Source organism: Mytilus californianus, unplaced genomic scaffold, assembly GCF_021869535.1.
Source record: "Mytilus californianus isolate M0D057914Y unplaced genomic scaffold, xbMytCali1.0.p SCAF_4, whole genome shotgun sequence".
Classification (NCBI taxonomy): domain Eukaryota; kingdom Metazoa; phylum Mollusca; class Bivalvia; order Mytilida; family Mytilidae; genus Mytilus; species Mytilus californianus.
Window position 1 is genome coordinate 102,344,204 of NW_026262690.1, and position 18,255 is coordinate 102,362,458.

Below are 18,255 nucleotides of genomic sequence, written 5' to 3' on the forward strand. Positions count from 1 at the left end.
CGTCATAACGGCCAAAACCAGTATCGGGCCTATGACTAAGCCAATGATATTATCTATTTCATAGTTACTATATTATTATGTTACAGCCTACATATAATCCTATTGTTTGCATCACTCTTTGAAGGTTGATTGTCTCCGTCGAGTTCTTTTGCATATTCAATAGGAAAATTAGTAGATCAGCATTATACTGGTTTATAAATAAATTGTCGTCAATGAATCAGTTGAACACTCTTGTCCGTTTATCGAGGTATAACTAGACCCTGTCATTACACATAATTCTAAAGAAAATTAGACAGAACTGATAAATTTCCAACAACAAAATTCTTCTTGGTGTTTACTTAATTCTCTGAGCTTCCGGGGGGCTTCGCCCCCTGCCCCTTACCAGGGCTTTGCCCAAGACCCCTTGTCGACAGATTTTGCGTGCACTGCACGAAGAACCTGGCTACGCCACTGCCTGTAGGACGATAAGCTGGATAAATATAAGAACTACACGGACAATAACAGTTAAGGGACTATTATTTGATATTCTAGGGATGGGATTTTGATTGATTGGTGTTTAACGCTACTTTCAACACTTGGGCTATACCGTGGTGGTCAGTTTAATTTATAGATGAAGGATGGGGAAGGGAAGAGAGGGCATTATTATTCATTTTAATCTGTCGCTAATCATGCCTATTTTTCAGCTCTTATACCAGGCAACCATATTCATATATGAAATCCTTCTGTCCCCCACCCCAACAAATAAATAAATATCAAATGGTTTTCCTCTTATTTAACACAAGTTTAAATTGATTGATTGTTTGTTGCTAATTTTTAACGCCCAGTGACAAATATTTCATGCTTGTTCAGGAAAACACGAGTTTAGAAGTCAGGTATATAATATAAAAACGAAGAGGTGGGATATGATTGCTAATAAGGTTACTATCCACCGGAGTTCAAATATGAAGTGGATGTAAGCAATTGTAGACAATCGTAATGCCTTCAACAAGGACAAAAACCTATTACTGTAAAGTCGTCTTTAAAAAGCCCGACATGAAAAGTGTGAACAATTGAAACGAAAAACTAAAGGCCTAATTATACATAAGTCGAAACATGAACCAACGACAACCACCAAACTACAGGCTCCTGACCTGGGACAGGCAAATGAAGAATATGGCAGGGTTAATATAAAAACGAAGATGTGGTATGATTGCATATGAGACAACTCTCCAAATTACACAGAAATCAACAGCTATAAGTCACCGTACGGCCTTCGACAATAAGCAAAGCCTACACCTCATAGTCAGCTATAAAAGGCCCCGAAATCACAAATGTAAAATAATGCAAACGAGAAAATTAACGGCCGAATTAATGTACAATAAAATGAACGAAACACAAATATGTATAACACAGCGACAAACGGCAACCACTGAATTACAGGCTCCTGACTTGGGACAAGCACATACATACAGAATGTGGCGGGGTTAAACATGTTAGCGGGATCCCAATCCTCCCCCTAACCTGGGACAGTAGTGTAACAGTACAACAACATGTTTGTGAGCACTCAACCCATCCCGAAGCTCTGACAGTGGTGTAACAGTCCAATAAAAGAATAACCTGCACTAATCAGTTGCAATTAGATTAACTCAAAAGATCGGTAGGAGACACACAAAAAAACCCTAATATTAAGACAATAGATACAAAGGACCGGTATAAGAGTATTTGCAATTACTGGAAGTTTGCTCAAAGCTAATTACAACTAGTACTGAAATAAATCTTGTTCTCCCAGACTGAAGTATCAATCAGTACACAACGCGCGGCAAAGGATTTATCAAAAAAAGGAAAACAGTCTGAGAAACGTCTGGTTTACGTTGTATATAGATAAAAGAAGATCATCCAAGTCATAATATGTACATGTAAACCATTATAGGTCAAAGTACGGTCTTCAACACGTAGTCTTTGCTCACACCGAACAACAAGATATAAAGGGCCCCCCAAAAATGACTAGTGTAAAACCATTCAAACGGGAAAACCAACGGTGTTTAATCTATTTAAAAATAAACGTTATACATGCATATAGATCCATAAATAATGAAAGTTTTTGAAAAGTGGTGGTCCGAACGTTTTGACCATCGAAATTTTGAAATAGAAATAATAGTTAGGACCAGAAGATTTTAACAGCCAGTGCAGAACTCGCACGAACGCCAGATTTAGTTAGAGGGGCGATATTCTGACGCGTTTTTTAATTCTTGGTCACTCATGTTTAGAAAGAAATGGAAGAAATCCAAATAATTACAGACCAATCACAAACGTTGTTGCAAATTTGACCTCATGACGTCAAAGAATTTCCCATAATGCAATTAATGCATATAAATGAAAAACTACTTTACCAATTGAATAAAAAATATTGTATTTGAATGACAAATTATACCATTTGAATAAATAATATTGCATTTAAATGAAAAAAATATACCATTCAAATAAAAAAAAATGCATTTGAATGACGTATTAAACCATTTGAATAAAAAATATTGCATTTAAATGAAAAATTATACCATTCAAATAAAAAAATATTGCATTTAAATAAAGAAATATACCAATTAAAATAAAAATATTGCATTTCAATGAAAAATATCAAATTTTTGCAACCAATACCATGCCATAAAAAGGTACATTTTTCTGCAAATGCAACGTAACTGCTACTTTGAAATCTCTTGCACGCTCTGTTCGTGAACTATTCTTAATATTTATCTATTTGTGTATCAATTTTGCACCTGGATGGCTGTAGGCGCGATGAAAACCCGTCCGCATTTCATACCTATATCATGAATTTATAAAAACAGTACACAATATATATTATTTCTTATTTTTTTCAAATTTCACGGATTTGTCGTCTGTTTATTTATCATTCTACATCAGAAATTCATCACGGATACAGTAAAAATGACATTTCAGGATTCGCACATTACATACACTGTATATATGCTTGCAAGTATAACAGCGAAATTTTCAAACAATTTTAAATATAAAGTAAGCTGTATTTAAATACGTTTTCTGAGGGGCTAATCGTTCATCAGTTTAATAATCCTTATCTCTAAAAGACCTTTCTTATTTCTTTTGCTGTGTCTCATTGTTCTTCAACATTTGCGGAAATATAATACCTTTTTTGAATGTTGGACCGAAATTTTCATTTTGATTTTGCCGCTCATTTTATTTTTTATTGTGGCATATCATATTTTATTCATTTCTAAGTAGATGAACAAGAAGGATTTAAATAAAGTGAAGGGTCCAATTTTCACCAAAGTTATACGATTAGGTACGATTTGTATTCTTCGATTATCAAAAGAAAATTATTTTTTTATAGGCCTGTCTGACTATCTTCCCGTTTGCCTCTTTGCTAGATAAGCAGTGTCTTCTGAATTCCCCGTTTTTCATGTTTGTTGCAGTCGTTGATTGCTACATGTACATAATATTCTATCTTAACGTATCCATTTTTAAAATGCGGATCCAGGATTTTGAAAAGGAGGCTCTGATAAGCCAACGTTTGGAGTGATACTTGAAAAAAGTCTATGCATACACCATATAATCATATAAGAAGCTCAATAAAGGGCCCCATTCCCTGGGTCCCCATAAATCCGCCTCTGACGTTTCATTGGTTTACAATATTGTCCATACCTAGGATTGATTAGTATCTTGTATTCCCATACAAAAATCTTCCTTATCTTGTATTTTCATTCTGAATTGTTCCTTATTTGATATTCCCATAAAATATTATTCATTATTTTTGAATGCGGACGAAGAACAGTGTCTTTTCTCATCTCTTTAAACACAGTTTTGTTCATTACCTTATATTTCCATGTAGATTTGTTCCCTTCCTACATATTGTTTCTTAACTTGTTTGCCCTTACGAAATAGGTATTGATATTGTAATCCCAAGACAAAAATGTTCATAGCCTTAATGTCATATTTATGATTGTTCAATACCTTTCATTCCCATACAATATTATATTTATACCTTGTATTCCCATACACTAATAGTATATTGCTCCTTATACTGTATTCAAATTCTCTATTGTTCCTTACCTTGTATTTACAATATTGTGCCTTGTTTTCCCATTCATTATTGTTCCTTACCTTGGATTCCCATTCACTATTGTTCCTTACCTTGTATTTACAATATTGTGCCTTGTTTTCCCATTCATTATTGTTCCTTACCTTGGATTCCCATTCACTATTGTTCCTTACCTTGTATTTACAATATTGTGCCTTGTTTTCCCATTCATTATTGTTCCTTACCTTGGATTCCCATTCCGTATTGTTCCTTACCTTGTATTTACAATATTGTGCCTTGTTTTCCCATTCATTATTGTTCCTTACCTTGGATTCCCATTCACTATTGTTCCTTACCTTGTATTTACAATATTGTGCCTTGTTTTCCCATTCATTATTGTTCCTTATCTTGGATTCCCATTCCGTATTGTTCCTTACCTTGTATACATATATTTACAATATTTTGTGCCTTGTTTTCCCATTCATTATTGTTCCTTACCTTGGATTCCCATTCACTATTGTTCCTTACCTTGTATTTACAATATGGTGCCTTGTTTTCCCATTCATTATTGTTCCTTACCTTGGATTCCCATTCCGTATTGTTCCTTACCTTGTATTTACAATATTGTGCCTTGTTTTCCCATTCATTATTGTTCCTTACCTTGGATTCCCATTCACTATTGTTCCTTACCTTGTATTTACAATATTGTGCCTTGTTTTCCCATTCATTATTGTTCCTTACCTTGGATTCCCATTCACTATTGTTCCTTACTTTGTATTTACAATATTGTGTCTTGTTTTCCCATTCATTATTGTTCTTTACCTTGGATTCCCATTCACTATTGTTCCTTACCATGTATTTACAATATTGTGCCTTGTTTCCCCATTCATTATTGATCCTTACCTTGGATTCCCATTCACTATTGTTCCTTACCTTGTATTTACAATATTGTGTCTTGTTTTCCCATTCATTATTGTTCTTTACCTTGTATTTGCAATATTGTTCCTTGCTTTGTTTCCTATTCACTATTGTTCCTTGTCTTGTATGTGCGATGCGCCATTATTAATAACAGCAGTTGTTGAGGGGTTTGAAATGCATGTGGAAAGGGATGAATGTGAATTTTGATCAAAGAAATAGTAACACAATATTTCAATGACGCGTATTTTTTATCATTTGATAAGTGGCTTCCCATGTATTTTTGTTTTATCCTGGACTGTTCGCCATTTTTAGAAACCGTATTTCATATAAATAGATTTTTTTCCAAAGTCCATCCCATTTGAAGCCAACTGGTTGGTTTAATAATAGAAGTATACACCACACACAAATTTTTTCTCGAGAATTCTCTATAAAGTTTAAAGAAACGCGTCTATTGCAAATCAGAACTTATATCACAGTTTGTCGTGTTGGAAATGCAGCATATTTCATGCCTAAACCCATGGATGGATTGGATCTAAGCATTCCACACTGACGTTTTGGTTGTTTTTGTTGGTCTTCCAAACAGGAATATACTTACACCAATATACATGAAATTTATACACACATATCCATACTATAATTATGTGTGTATTAACAGTACATGCAAATGGTACCGCAAACCAAGAACACAATAAGAAAAAAAGAAGCAAAGAGGTCAACAAAAATTAAGAACTCAATAAATTTGACTCTAAATCGGAAGGTAAGCCATATTTGCTCTCATTAAGAAGAATTATGACAATCGTATTTAAAAAAAAATCGTATTTAAAAAAAAATAAATAATGCAACAGGTCAGTTCTGTATAATCATTTTTCATTATTATAGTGTTTGTGTGTGTGTATTCGGCAATAAAACGTTATTTACTTCCGAAGCATGTTTGCTTAGTTCAAGAAAATGTATATCAACTGATCAAATGGAGTGCGTGTATTTCTAGTAATACTTAAACAAACTACCATGGGTTATTACTTTGTCTTTAACACAATGCAATACGTTTTTTTTCCAAATTGTACCAACCTATATATGACAGTGAAAAGGACTGCGATGTGATTTAATGTTGTGAATTCTTTGATATGCATTTTAATTTGACTGGCAAATTGGTGGTCATTTGACGGTCAAGGTTCTACTCATTCGTTCTCCTACCTATTGAATTACTTTTTAAATTACTATTTATTGTTCAAATAACAAAACAAAGGTTTAGGAAAATCGCATTAAAGTTTTCCATGGTATTATTTGATAAAAAAAAATGTACAAAGTATATGGTATAGTTTTCATTGATTCACGCTTTTTGTGTGAAATTTCACACTGTATGACAGTTAACACCCTGTTTAACGATTGAAACTGATCGAAATGTACAAAATACGGACACTAATTCAACGATTAAGGTTTTATATATTCTTTGTACCTCTTTTTCTACAGTTCGTTTCATAGTTTTTAATTATCTCAGCGAAAAAAAACTCGCTTCATTAAATGTATATCGAAACATTGAACTAAGATATAAGGGAAAACTATGTACGATATCGACATTAGATACTATTATTTTGATTACTTAAAAAAATGATTAGTCTTTTTAACATTTTCACAGCAGATCTAAGCATGATATTACACACAACTTGATCGATTCTGTTTAGATGTGGGTTGTACATACATGTAGGATGAAGAAAGTTCTGTCAGTAAGACTATTCGCAATAAGAATATTAAAGAAAGTAAAAAAACCCAGATATAATCATGGCTTACAGTACGAACAACCAAGAGAGAAACTTGATCATAGAAACGTCAAAGCATCGAAAACACTTAGAGCTGCTGTGACATTTATAAAACAGTAACTTAAAATAAACGTAAGAGACGATTAAAGCATTAGTAATTTGTTCCATTACGTAAAATCTCAAACACTGATAACTCTTTCATGATTTAATTCAGGTTTGAAAATCCAAGATTAGGATAAATTGCTTTGACTAAAAAAGGAAATTCCCTTATAGTCAGATTTTAGAGTACTACGCTTTAAGATAGATATACCATGGACTGTTGGAAGACAACACGCAGTGCAGAAAGACATTTTACACAAGATATATATATCGATTAAGAAAACATAGTGCATCGGGAGGATGGGGGCAATTGTTACGATCAGATGGGGGCAAAGATAACGAAAGGGATGGATTGAAACAACTCAAATAAAACAGGCTTAGTCTCCAGATGCCATTTGGTTTATGTGTCGTTGGGTGGCTTCTTCATTGACCCATATTTCCTTTTACAAATATTAGAGTGTTGGGAGAAGCTGCGTCAACTTGTTGTCAAAATAATAGGAGAGACTGCTATTTAAAGATTATCGACACCTTGTCTGACCGGCATGTATATAAGTTCCAACTGTGAGAATCACTATAACGCAATGAAGATTCATAGCAGAGAATCATAACCAGAAGGCAACAGAGAAGTCTATGGAAGAATACATCACAGAATCGGTCACAGAGGGAAACAGAGTAGTCTATAGCAGAACACATCACAGAATCAGTTTGTAGAAGGAAACAGAGTGGTCAATGACAGAACACACCACAAAGGAAACAGAGTGGTCAATGGCAGAACACATCACAAAATCGGTTACAAGAAGGTAACAGAGTTGCATATACTAGTACTAGTAGCAGAAAACACCACAGAATCAGTTACCAGAAGGAAACAGAGTAGTCTATGACAAAACACAGAACACAATCAGTTACCAGAAAGAAACAGAGTAGTGTATGGCTAAACACATCACAAAATCAGTTACCAAAGGCAACAGAGTAGTCTATTTGCAGAACACAAAACCAGTTAACAGAAAGAAACAGAGTAGTTTATGTACTCGTTTGAAGCAGAATTTTACTCGTATGAAGCAGAATTCATTCAAAACCTTCTAAAAGACAAAAAGAAAAAGCACCTTGCAAAATTCCTTAATTTTACTTTCAGATATATTGATGATGTCCTATCACTGAATAACCAATATTTCAGTCAGTACTTACATCTCATATATCCCAGTGAACTTGAAATTAAGGATACTACTGATACTAGAAGGACTGCTTCATACCTTGATCTTTTCCTCAATATTGACACAGATGGACGACTTCACACTAAAATCTATGACAAACGGGATGATTTCAACTTCCCAATTATCAATTTCCCATTTCTCAGCAGTAATATACCCTCTGCTCCGTCGTATGGTGTTTACATATCTCAATTGATACTTTAAGCTCGTGCATGTTCACACTATACGGACTTCATATACATGAGTGTGCTCCTTACGCAGAAACTGCTCCAACAGAGTTATGAGGAGGAAAGATTAAAAATGACACTCCGTAAATTTTATGGACACCATCGCGAATTGGTTGATCTATACGATGTGTCTGTGTCTAAACTAACTTATTACATTTTTACCACGTCTTAGATTGTGGCTTAACATTTATGTCGTCTGTCTTCTAAGTACCGAACGTGACCTAATCCCGAATATGACTATTTTGCCGAGTGTGAATTTGCATTGCTATACGGCGTGTCTCGGTATTTATACATCCAACATTCATGTATTTATTTATGATGTTTCTGTTGTGGTTTCGGTTGGATATTGTGTTATGTCTTATCGATTTCACATATGTCTTATTTGTCAGTATAGTCGAGTTAATTTCCATTTTCCATGGATACAGCATTGTGTTAGTCCAAATAATTATAACGTCGTCACAGCATTTATTTAAAATAGCCTTTCAATACCGTCATAGTCATGATAATTGTTTGGACTAGTATTGTGAAAATAATTTTTTGAATTTCAAGATTATACATTCGTTACAAAAATACGTCACTGTTTGTGATGTCCTGTGCTGTCGTTAATGGAAGAAGTTCGTTGAGATTCTGCGGTTTACATTTGTAACGACTATTATATTATTTATTTGTGCGTTTCTCTGTGCTGAGTGTTCTTGCGTTTGTTTGTGCTGTATTTCTGTCACCTAGTGTTGTCATTTTAGCGATATTTTTTAACATTGCCATATAAGCGGGAGGTTTGTCTAGCCATAAAACCAGGTTCAACCCACCATTTTTTCTTAAAATGTCCTGTACCAAGTCAGGAATATGGCAGTTGTTATCAAATAGTTCGTTTCTATGTATGTTGGCGTATGTTTTTGTTGCACTTCAGTGTTTCTGTTGTTCCATTGTTTTCCTCTTATTGTTGATGTGTTTCCCTCGGTTTTAGTTTGTAACCCGGATTTGTTTTCTCTCAATCGATTTATGACTTTTGAACAGCGGTATACTACTGTTGCCTTTATTTATGGCAGAACACATCACAGAATCAGTGTCCGGAAAGAAACAGAGCAGATTTTGGGAGAGTACATCACATAATCGGTTACCAGAAGGAAACAGAGTAGGTTATGGCTGAATACAACATAAAATTAGTTATTAAAAGGAAACAGAACACATCACAATATCAGCGAAACCTTTCGAGATGACATGATCTCTATATGATTTAACACGGACTGTTTCTTGCCATTAGAAAAACGACGGGTTCTACAAATGCAACAGAACAGTTTACCTTTTTTTGGCCCAAACTCATTTATAGTACCCTTAATTAAAACAATGAACAACATATACGATACAGGTGACGATGATTTGGCTTGGTTTATAAGAAAGATATGAAAATCATTAAAAAGATCAAGTAGTAGAGTATATGTTACGAATCAGAAGACGAATACACATAGAACTTGGTGATTTGGTATAGAAATATGGTCAAATTAGTCTCACCGACTGGGAGTAAAACCCTTGCCAAAGTGGAGTGTCCGTTTTACTGTGCAGGATATATACATCTGCAGCCACGTCAGGACAGAATGAGGACGTAAAATCTAATCCCTCTTATATAGAGAGTGCCACGCTCTCAGCAGTTAAAGGACCATTGCAGCAACTCTTTGAGGGGTCCTTTGAGAGGTTACTTGTTGCGAGGCAAAATTTCTGCCCCTATCCAACATGTCATTGCTCTCAACTGGCAGTCCAAATTTACCCTCCTCTATCCATGTCCCACCTTGCAGAAACTACCAATAGTTTGAATTCTTCATAGTTTCTCGTGCTGAATATCATGAATAATTGTCACTGGACACTAAGCAAGCATATAACTTATTACTTTGAGAAGTTAAAACAAATGCTACAAATGAATTGTTTTATTTGTCTAATATTTTGTTTTTGCAATTGAACCAAACATATTTATCCGATAGAAGTTCATTATTCTTGAGTGACGAAAAAAGATTTTTTTTTATCCTTTTGTGTTAGTACTTGTCGTGTCTTGTCTCATAAATTCTGTATGTGTCAAAGCATGAATACAATTCTTGCAACTCTATTAAACGAATTGACGATTTAATTGAAGTTTTACTTTTCTATATTGTTAATTCAATAAACTAAAGAAATAGAAATTGAAAAAGGTTAATTATGATGCAACACTTCAGTTGGAAAATTACCAACGTCTATAAATACGATAGCTGATTTATGCAATTGAATTGTTCATTTAAATTAATAGTGACATATCATGCAAGGAGGTAATTGTGGTGTTTGCGTTCATTTCTTTATTGCACTTTAACGTGCAAAAAAATGAAAATTACTTTAATTGCTGAACTAGTAATTTTGTCGTGTTAACACTTTAACCATCACTTTTGTTGTAATATATCTAAAACTGACATTTTAGCTTAGCGAAGGCAGACATGTTGACGTTTTCATTATATGTTTTAATCTGATAGATTTGTTTGTTGCAAATGAAATTATATGATAACAGGAATAAAACTGTTTACTTATAACAGAAAAAATAAGTTAACTTTAATGGGATTTTTTTTATAATTTAAATGAAATTACCCTAATCGTTTACTTTAGGTAATTTTATGTCCTCAGACCGATTCTATTCAATGTAATATAAGTACCTGATTTACATTTTAGTAAACTCTTGCAGTCTGATCAGAACCAAAATCGGAAAAAGACTTCCATTGACCGCCCAAACGAAACAAACAGGAACGTGAAATAAAGTAAAGAGTTAATAGTCAAAAATATAATAATAATATAGAATAATATTCATCAGGTACGCTCGAGACCAGATGTATAAAATAGCAAGAAAATACAGTGGTAGTAAAAAAACATGTATAATGATTTTTGTGTGGACAAATGTGTTTCTGAAATAACCGCCATCAGGCACGTTCGAAAGAGAGTTTGGAAAGTCAGTTGTAGAGCGCAAAATCAAACAAGAGAATCAAGAGAGACTTTGTCGCTCACGTGTATCGTTTAACAGTAGCCACTTTCTGGTAAGAATCATCATTAAAGGATATTAACCCTGTACAGAGTTAACTGGCAATTTTAGCCATGTTGACTTATTTGTAGATCTTGTTTTGCTGTTTATTTTTGCTCTTTACATCTCTATCTATCTAGTATAGTTTTCAACATAAATGGCAAAAACACATACAATTGGTAAAACTCGTCATTTAAGGGCCACAACTCCCAAAATAATATATTGACGATTTCAGCAATATGACTAAGAGTAGATCATGTCTTGCTGATCATTTTTGCTATTTAAAGTCTCTATCTGTCTATCTATTATAGTTTTCAAGATAATAGACACAAACGCATTTTTGCTTTTAAAGTTTCTTTTTATCTATTAAAGTTTTCAAGATAAAAGTTAAAAAGCGAAAAAATGGTAAAATTCGTCATTTAAGAGCAATAACTCCAGTTTTGATGTAACCGGATAGAAGATAGATCTCAACATTTTAAACATTTCCACCCCTGTTAGATTTTTTCTATTGTGGTTTTCAAGATAGTTGACAAAACTTGCATTTAACCCTTATGTTCTATTTTTAGCCATTTGTTTCATATTGGTTGGAAAGGTAATAGGACATAGTTTTTACACTAGATACCCAAAGGATGATTGAGACCAAGTTTGGTTCCAATTGGCAAAGTAGTTTCAGAGTAAAGAGTAGAGGATTTTTGTAAAGGTTGACGACGGATGTCAAGTGATGAGAATAGCTCACTTGGCCCTCTGTGCCAGAGGAGCTGAAAAAAGGCCTACACTTTACACCCAAAACTCCACAATGACAACTTTGCCACCTTAGCTTTAGCCCAATTACGTTATATAAAACTGTATGATTAGCGATTGATAACAGACTGATGCCAGCAAGAAAATTGACTTTTTGATGATTTTTTTATTTCTGATCTTTGAAATAAGATTTGGACAAGCAGGACCACCATGGATAGAGATACGTATGAGAACAAGAAGGCATATAATGTGTATAGACCAACATAAATAGATACATATGTGTAAAAACAGCTATATTTTATATCATTATTCTCGTGTCTTGGCCAAGGCAGCTCTTTTCATTGACAAGAGAGCGCATGCTGAAATGTCTCATCTGCTTTACTTGTCATGATTAAATTTATGTTGAATGTCTGTAATATAAGGGTTTTACTTCCAGTATCACATAAACTTAACATTATCAATGATCCATGTAATTGAGGTCAAGGTCAGATGAAACCTGTCATCTAAGAAACATGCAACCCATGAAAATTAACATTGACCAATGAATCATGAAAATAAAGTCAAGGTCAGATGAAACCTGCCAGACAGACATGTACACCTCACAATCATACCAAAAACCAATTTTAGTTTATCTTTTGCTTATAATATCTGAAAAAAAACCACCCGAACAAAACCATGAAAACTTAACATTGACCAATGGACATTAAAAATTAGATTAAGGTCAGATGAAACCTGCCAGACAGACATGTACACCTTTGACACATCATTCCAAATATTGTGGCCCTATTGCTTTTAGTATCTAGGATAGACCAATTGGAAAAAATTAACATTGACCAATGAACGGTAAAAATGAAGCCAAGTTCAGATGAAACCTGCCAGTTGGACATGTACACCCTACAGTCATCCCATACGCCAAATATAGTTCACCTATTGCTGATAATATCTGAGATACAAACTTGAATACAAAGGTAAACCTTGATCACTGATCCATGTGGTCGAGGTCAGGTAAACCCTATCCGATGGACATGTAGACCTTGCAAGGATCCCATATACCAACTATAACTATCCTATTACTCATGATAAGTGAGTATTTCACATAACGAAAAAAACTAGTTTTTTTAATAAGCAGCTACTGAACCATGAAAATGAGGTCAAAGACAGTGGACATGTGAAAAACACAAACTTTATAACATAAGGCATCTGCATACAAGGTATGAAGCATCCAGGTCTTCTACCATCTGAACTAAAAAGCTTTATACGCCACCACCGTTTAGTAGTCACTACATTGTATGTCTCTCAATGACAAGACAAAAATCTTGAGTTAATTGATCTTAAGTTATACTGAAATAAAATTGAGAATGGAAATGGGGAATGTGTCAAAGAGACAACAACCCGACCAAAGAGTAGAAAACAGCCCAAGGCCACCAATGGGTCTTCAACACAGCGAGAAAATCCCGCACCAGGAGGCGGCCTTAGGCTGGCCCCTAAACAAAAATGTGTACTAGTTCAGTTAAAATGGTCGTCACACTAAGCTTCGAGAGTTCCAATGTCCCCCGCGTTGCACATATTTTATATTTCCAGGGGCAATAACTAAAAAAAACATACTTTTTTTTGTTGTTTTTTAAAACAAGTTATAAATAAAAAGAGTGCGCGGGGGACAAACAAGTTTTTTTTATTGTATACTCAATATTTTAAACAGACTTTCAAGGGCATTACTTATCGTATACTAAAAGTTTTATAAAAAAAAATTGTACCCTTGAGAGCACCAAAGAGGCCATTTTCCATTTAATATTTCCAAGGGTTATATATCTTTTTAAAAAAGTCGATCGTCCACCATTATAGAACTTGTCCGAGTCATTGCTGATATTAACCTATAGTATAAGTTTTATAAAAAAAAACTGGCAAGAATTGGACCCGTGAGAGCGCTAATGAGGTCATTTTCCATAAATTTAATATTTGCAAGGGTCATAACTCTTAAAAAAAGTCGATCGTCCACCATTATAGGTACGAGATATTGCTGATATTAACCTTTGATATAAGTTTTATAAAAATCCGGCAAGAATTGTACCCGTGAGAGCGCTAACGAGGCCATTTTCCTTAAATTCAATATTTCCAAGGTGCATAACTCTTTTAAAAAAGTCGATCGGCCACCATTATAGAACTTGTCCGAGACATTGCTGATATTACCCTATAGTATAAATTTTATAAAAATCTTGCAAGGATTGTACCTGTGAAAGCGCTAACAAGACCGGTCCAACGGACGGACGCCTGGTATTTCCATGTCCCCCGCAACGTGTTACGCGGGGGACGAGAAACATAGAAGACTAACAAAGGCCAGAGGCTCCTGACTTGGGACAGGCGCAAAAATGCAGCGGGGTTTAACATGTTTTGTGAGATCTCAACCCTCCCCTTATACCTCTAGCCAATGTAGAATAAACAAACGCACAGCAATACGCACAGTAAAACTCAGTTTAAAAGAAGTCCGAGTCCGATGTCAGAATAGGTAACAGAAGAAACTAAGCAAAATGACAATGATACATAAAATAACAAAGGACTACTAGAAGTTACTGACATGCCAGCTCCAGACCTCAATTAAACAGATTGAAAGATTATGTCTTCATCATATGAAAATCAAGCACAATCCCTCCCGTTAGGGGTTTAGTATCATACCATCATAAAATATATGAGAGGAACATAACCCGTATCATGCCAACAACTGGTTTTAGAACAAATGTATTTATGTCCGATGCAAAGACCCTATGAGTGAATCAATATTAATTCCAAAATATGTCATCTTTAATGACCTGACAACAGTATCGTTTACTATATCCCTTCTGAATAAGTCTGTTTAAAGGTTTGGTTAGCTTTTGAGGTGAATGACGACATTTTTGTGCTTTGTATAGAATATTACCATGAAAGATTGGATGTGAAGTACCTGAACGTATAAGATGTCTGCATGTTGATTTATATTTATGAATGATGTCCTTGTACCGATGATAAAATTTAGTAAATGTTTAGGCTAGTTTGTGATATCGAAAACCCTGGTGTAATAATTTTCAGTAATACAGAGATTTCTTTCGTCAAAATCAAATACGTTGTAACATACACGAGCGAATCGAACAAGTTGAGATACTAGTATATAAACACCATAAGGTGGTGACAAGGCAACGTCACCATCTACAATGGATAATTAACAATAGGAAATGAAAAATCATCTCTGTTATCGTAAATTTTGGTATTAAGCTTCCCGCTAAAGAAAAAAGATATCAAGATCCAGGAAAGGGCAGTGTTCATTGTTAGTATTGGCTTTTTTTTAAAGAGCCAATATATCATCCAAATATCTGAAAGTGTTATTAAATTTATGTATCAGATGTTGTTTCGATGGGTCTTTGCTGATTTTAGTCATAAATTATAACTCATAACAATACAGAAACAGGTCCGCAATAAGTGGTGAAGTTAGTCCCCATTGGAATTCCGATAACTTGACGATGTACGGAATCTCCAGAGCAAACAAAAATGTTATCTAGTAAAAATTCAAGTTCAGTTATCGTATCAAAGCAGGTCCAATTGACATAGTTCCTTTGTTTGTTGTCACTAAAAAATGACCAAAAGAGTTTGAACATATATATTTGCATTCTGACTTTTTAAATGCCCATTTAATTAGTTGTGTGATTTTTTTCTTAGTGAGATTATGAGACAAAGTGGTATATAGGGTAGAAAAATCAAAACTCTGAATAGATTCGAAATCACCAATATAAGCATGCAATTTATCAAGTACATACAACGATTTTTTGACACTCCAAAAGTAATTAAATCCACTATTTTCAAAGGCCTTATTTGAACAATTTATTACAAGGTTTTTGATTGTACCAAGTGTACTAGTAAGTAGAATAGACAGATTATTAGTGGAACAATGGCTTGAAGACGAAATAAATCTATATTTGTAAGGTGTTTTGTGCAGCTTCGGATGTAAGTACATAGTTGGAACATTCAGTGTATTTGGTTCTGCTTGTAAAGAGGTAGCTTGCGTTTGTTACAGATGTCAATTTCCGAAAATGGAGTCAGTTGGAATGTTGGTGAATTCGTGATTTCCTTTTGCAGAACCTCAATGTAAAATTTACGTCAAACAATAATGATATTATTGGCAGCCTTATCAGCCGGGACAAAAACAAATTCCTTGGCGAGTTCTTTTAGCTTATGTTTGATACGAGAAATAGGGCTATTATGGTTGTTGTTAGGAGTAAAATGTTCTTTAAAATGTTTAATACGAATATCATCTATGTTCATTACTGTATTAAAAAAAGAATCTAAGGATTTTTTGTCAGCTTTTTCTCGTTTTTTGAAATGTTTATTATTTGGTTCCTAATTTTAACCATCTAACATAAACATGGTCAGTACATTACCACCAATTGGACTTAGTGATCACGACATCGTCTATGTAGAATCTGACATCTGGTTACGCACGGTGAGAGAAAAACCTAGAAAAATACTAAAATACAACAAAGGCAACTGGAGTAACATCAAGTCAGATCTAGAAAAAAATCAGTGGAAAACAACATCCCACACAAGTTTCTAACATACAAAAACAGACTACCTTGGATTCATAACAATCTCAGGAAAATGATAAATAGAAAAAATAAATTATACTTTAAGATGAAACAAAACATCAAGTATGCTGACAAGTACAAACATCTTCAAAAAACCAAGTACAAACAGAACAGAGGGCAGCATACTGGGGTTATATTGAAAAAATGATATTGGACCTATCCATAAATGAACCCGACCAACAGTGTAACAGTCAGTCAAAACCTATTCTTCATAAAAACAATGTCGCTCCCCTGAAAAAAGGACAGTTAATTACAAACACAAAGCAAAAGGCAGACATCCTCAACACACAGTTCCAATCAGTTTTTACAACTGAATCAAATAACAGCATTCCAGACAAAGGTCCAAGCTCACACCCCGCGATAACACCACTAGAAATATCATTACCTGGTGTCAAGAAACTTCTACATAACATAAACCCACATAAGGCAAGTGGCCCAGATAACATCAGTGGCAGAATATTAAAAGAACTCAAAGATCAATCTGCTATTCTCATACCATCAGACAGTAGAACCCACAAAAATCATAATTTCACTTTCAGACACATTTCAACCAAAAAAGATACATATAAATTTTCATTTTTTCCATATACCATAACTCAGTAGAATTTACTGCCAATCCATACAGTCGCTGTCACTACAGTCGACACTTTCAAACATTCATTTAATTTATTTTTAGCCTATGTACATAGTTTTAATCTCAATTTTAAAATATTTATGCACTCAAAATTCATTTTCAATTATTTTTGTGTTCTTGTAAATATATTATTATGTAGGCCACGCTGCGCAAAACAGTACATAATCTTCAGATCAATGAAGGACTACAGAAGACCTAAAGAAGAAGAATTTTTATGGTGATGTTGTTTACCAAGCCCGGAAATTTAGATACGATCTGGGTAATCTTATCAATCCTTTAAATAAACTTATTCTAAAAGGTTATCAATTCAACACTGTAATTATATCTTTTAATATTCACGTTACTACAATCTGTCTATATCTATTTTTTGGCATTTCACAAGGTCAAGTTTTTCTCTGAAGGTTAATGACATCTTTACACAAAATTCACTGGATGTTGAATGTGTACTGATTGATATTTTAGTCTTAGACAGATGATTTTTATATTAGTTGTTATTGGCTTTGAACTAGCTGTCAGTTACTGTGATTACTCTCAGATCTGTACTTTGTGTTTTAAGCCATTTTCAACTGATCTTTATAGTGTGTTCTTATGTTGTACTGTTACACCACTGTCCCAGGTAAGGGGGAGGGGTTGGCACCTTCAAACCTGTTTAATCCCCCACATTCTATATGTGCCAGTCCAAAGTCAGGAGCCTGTAATCTAGTGGTTGTCATTTTTTGCTGTTTCTCCTATTTGTTTATAATTTATAGTTTGTTATGGTGTTGTGCCATTGCACCATTAGCCCAGGTTAGGGGAGGGTTGCCGCCTTCAAACATGTTTAACCCTGCCACATTCTATATGTGCCTGTCCCAAGCCAGGAGCCTGTAGTTTAGTGGTTGTCTTTGGTTATGTCTGTCCTATTTGTTTTACGTAAAAATTTTGGTTATAAATTAGGCCATAAGTTTTCTCATATTTTTCATGTTGGGGCCTTTTATAGCCCATTATAGGGTATGAATTTTTCTCGTTGTTG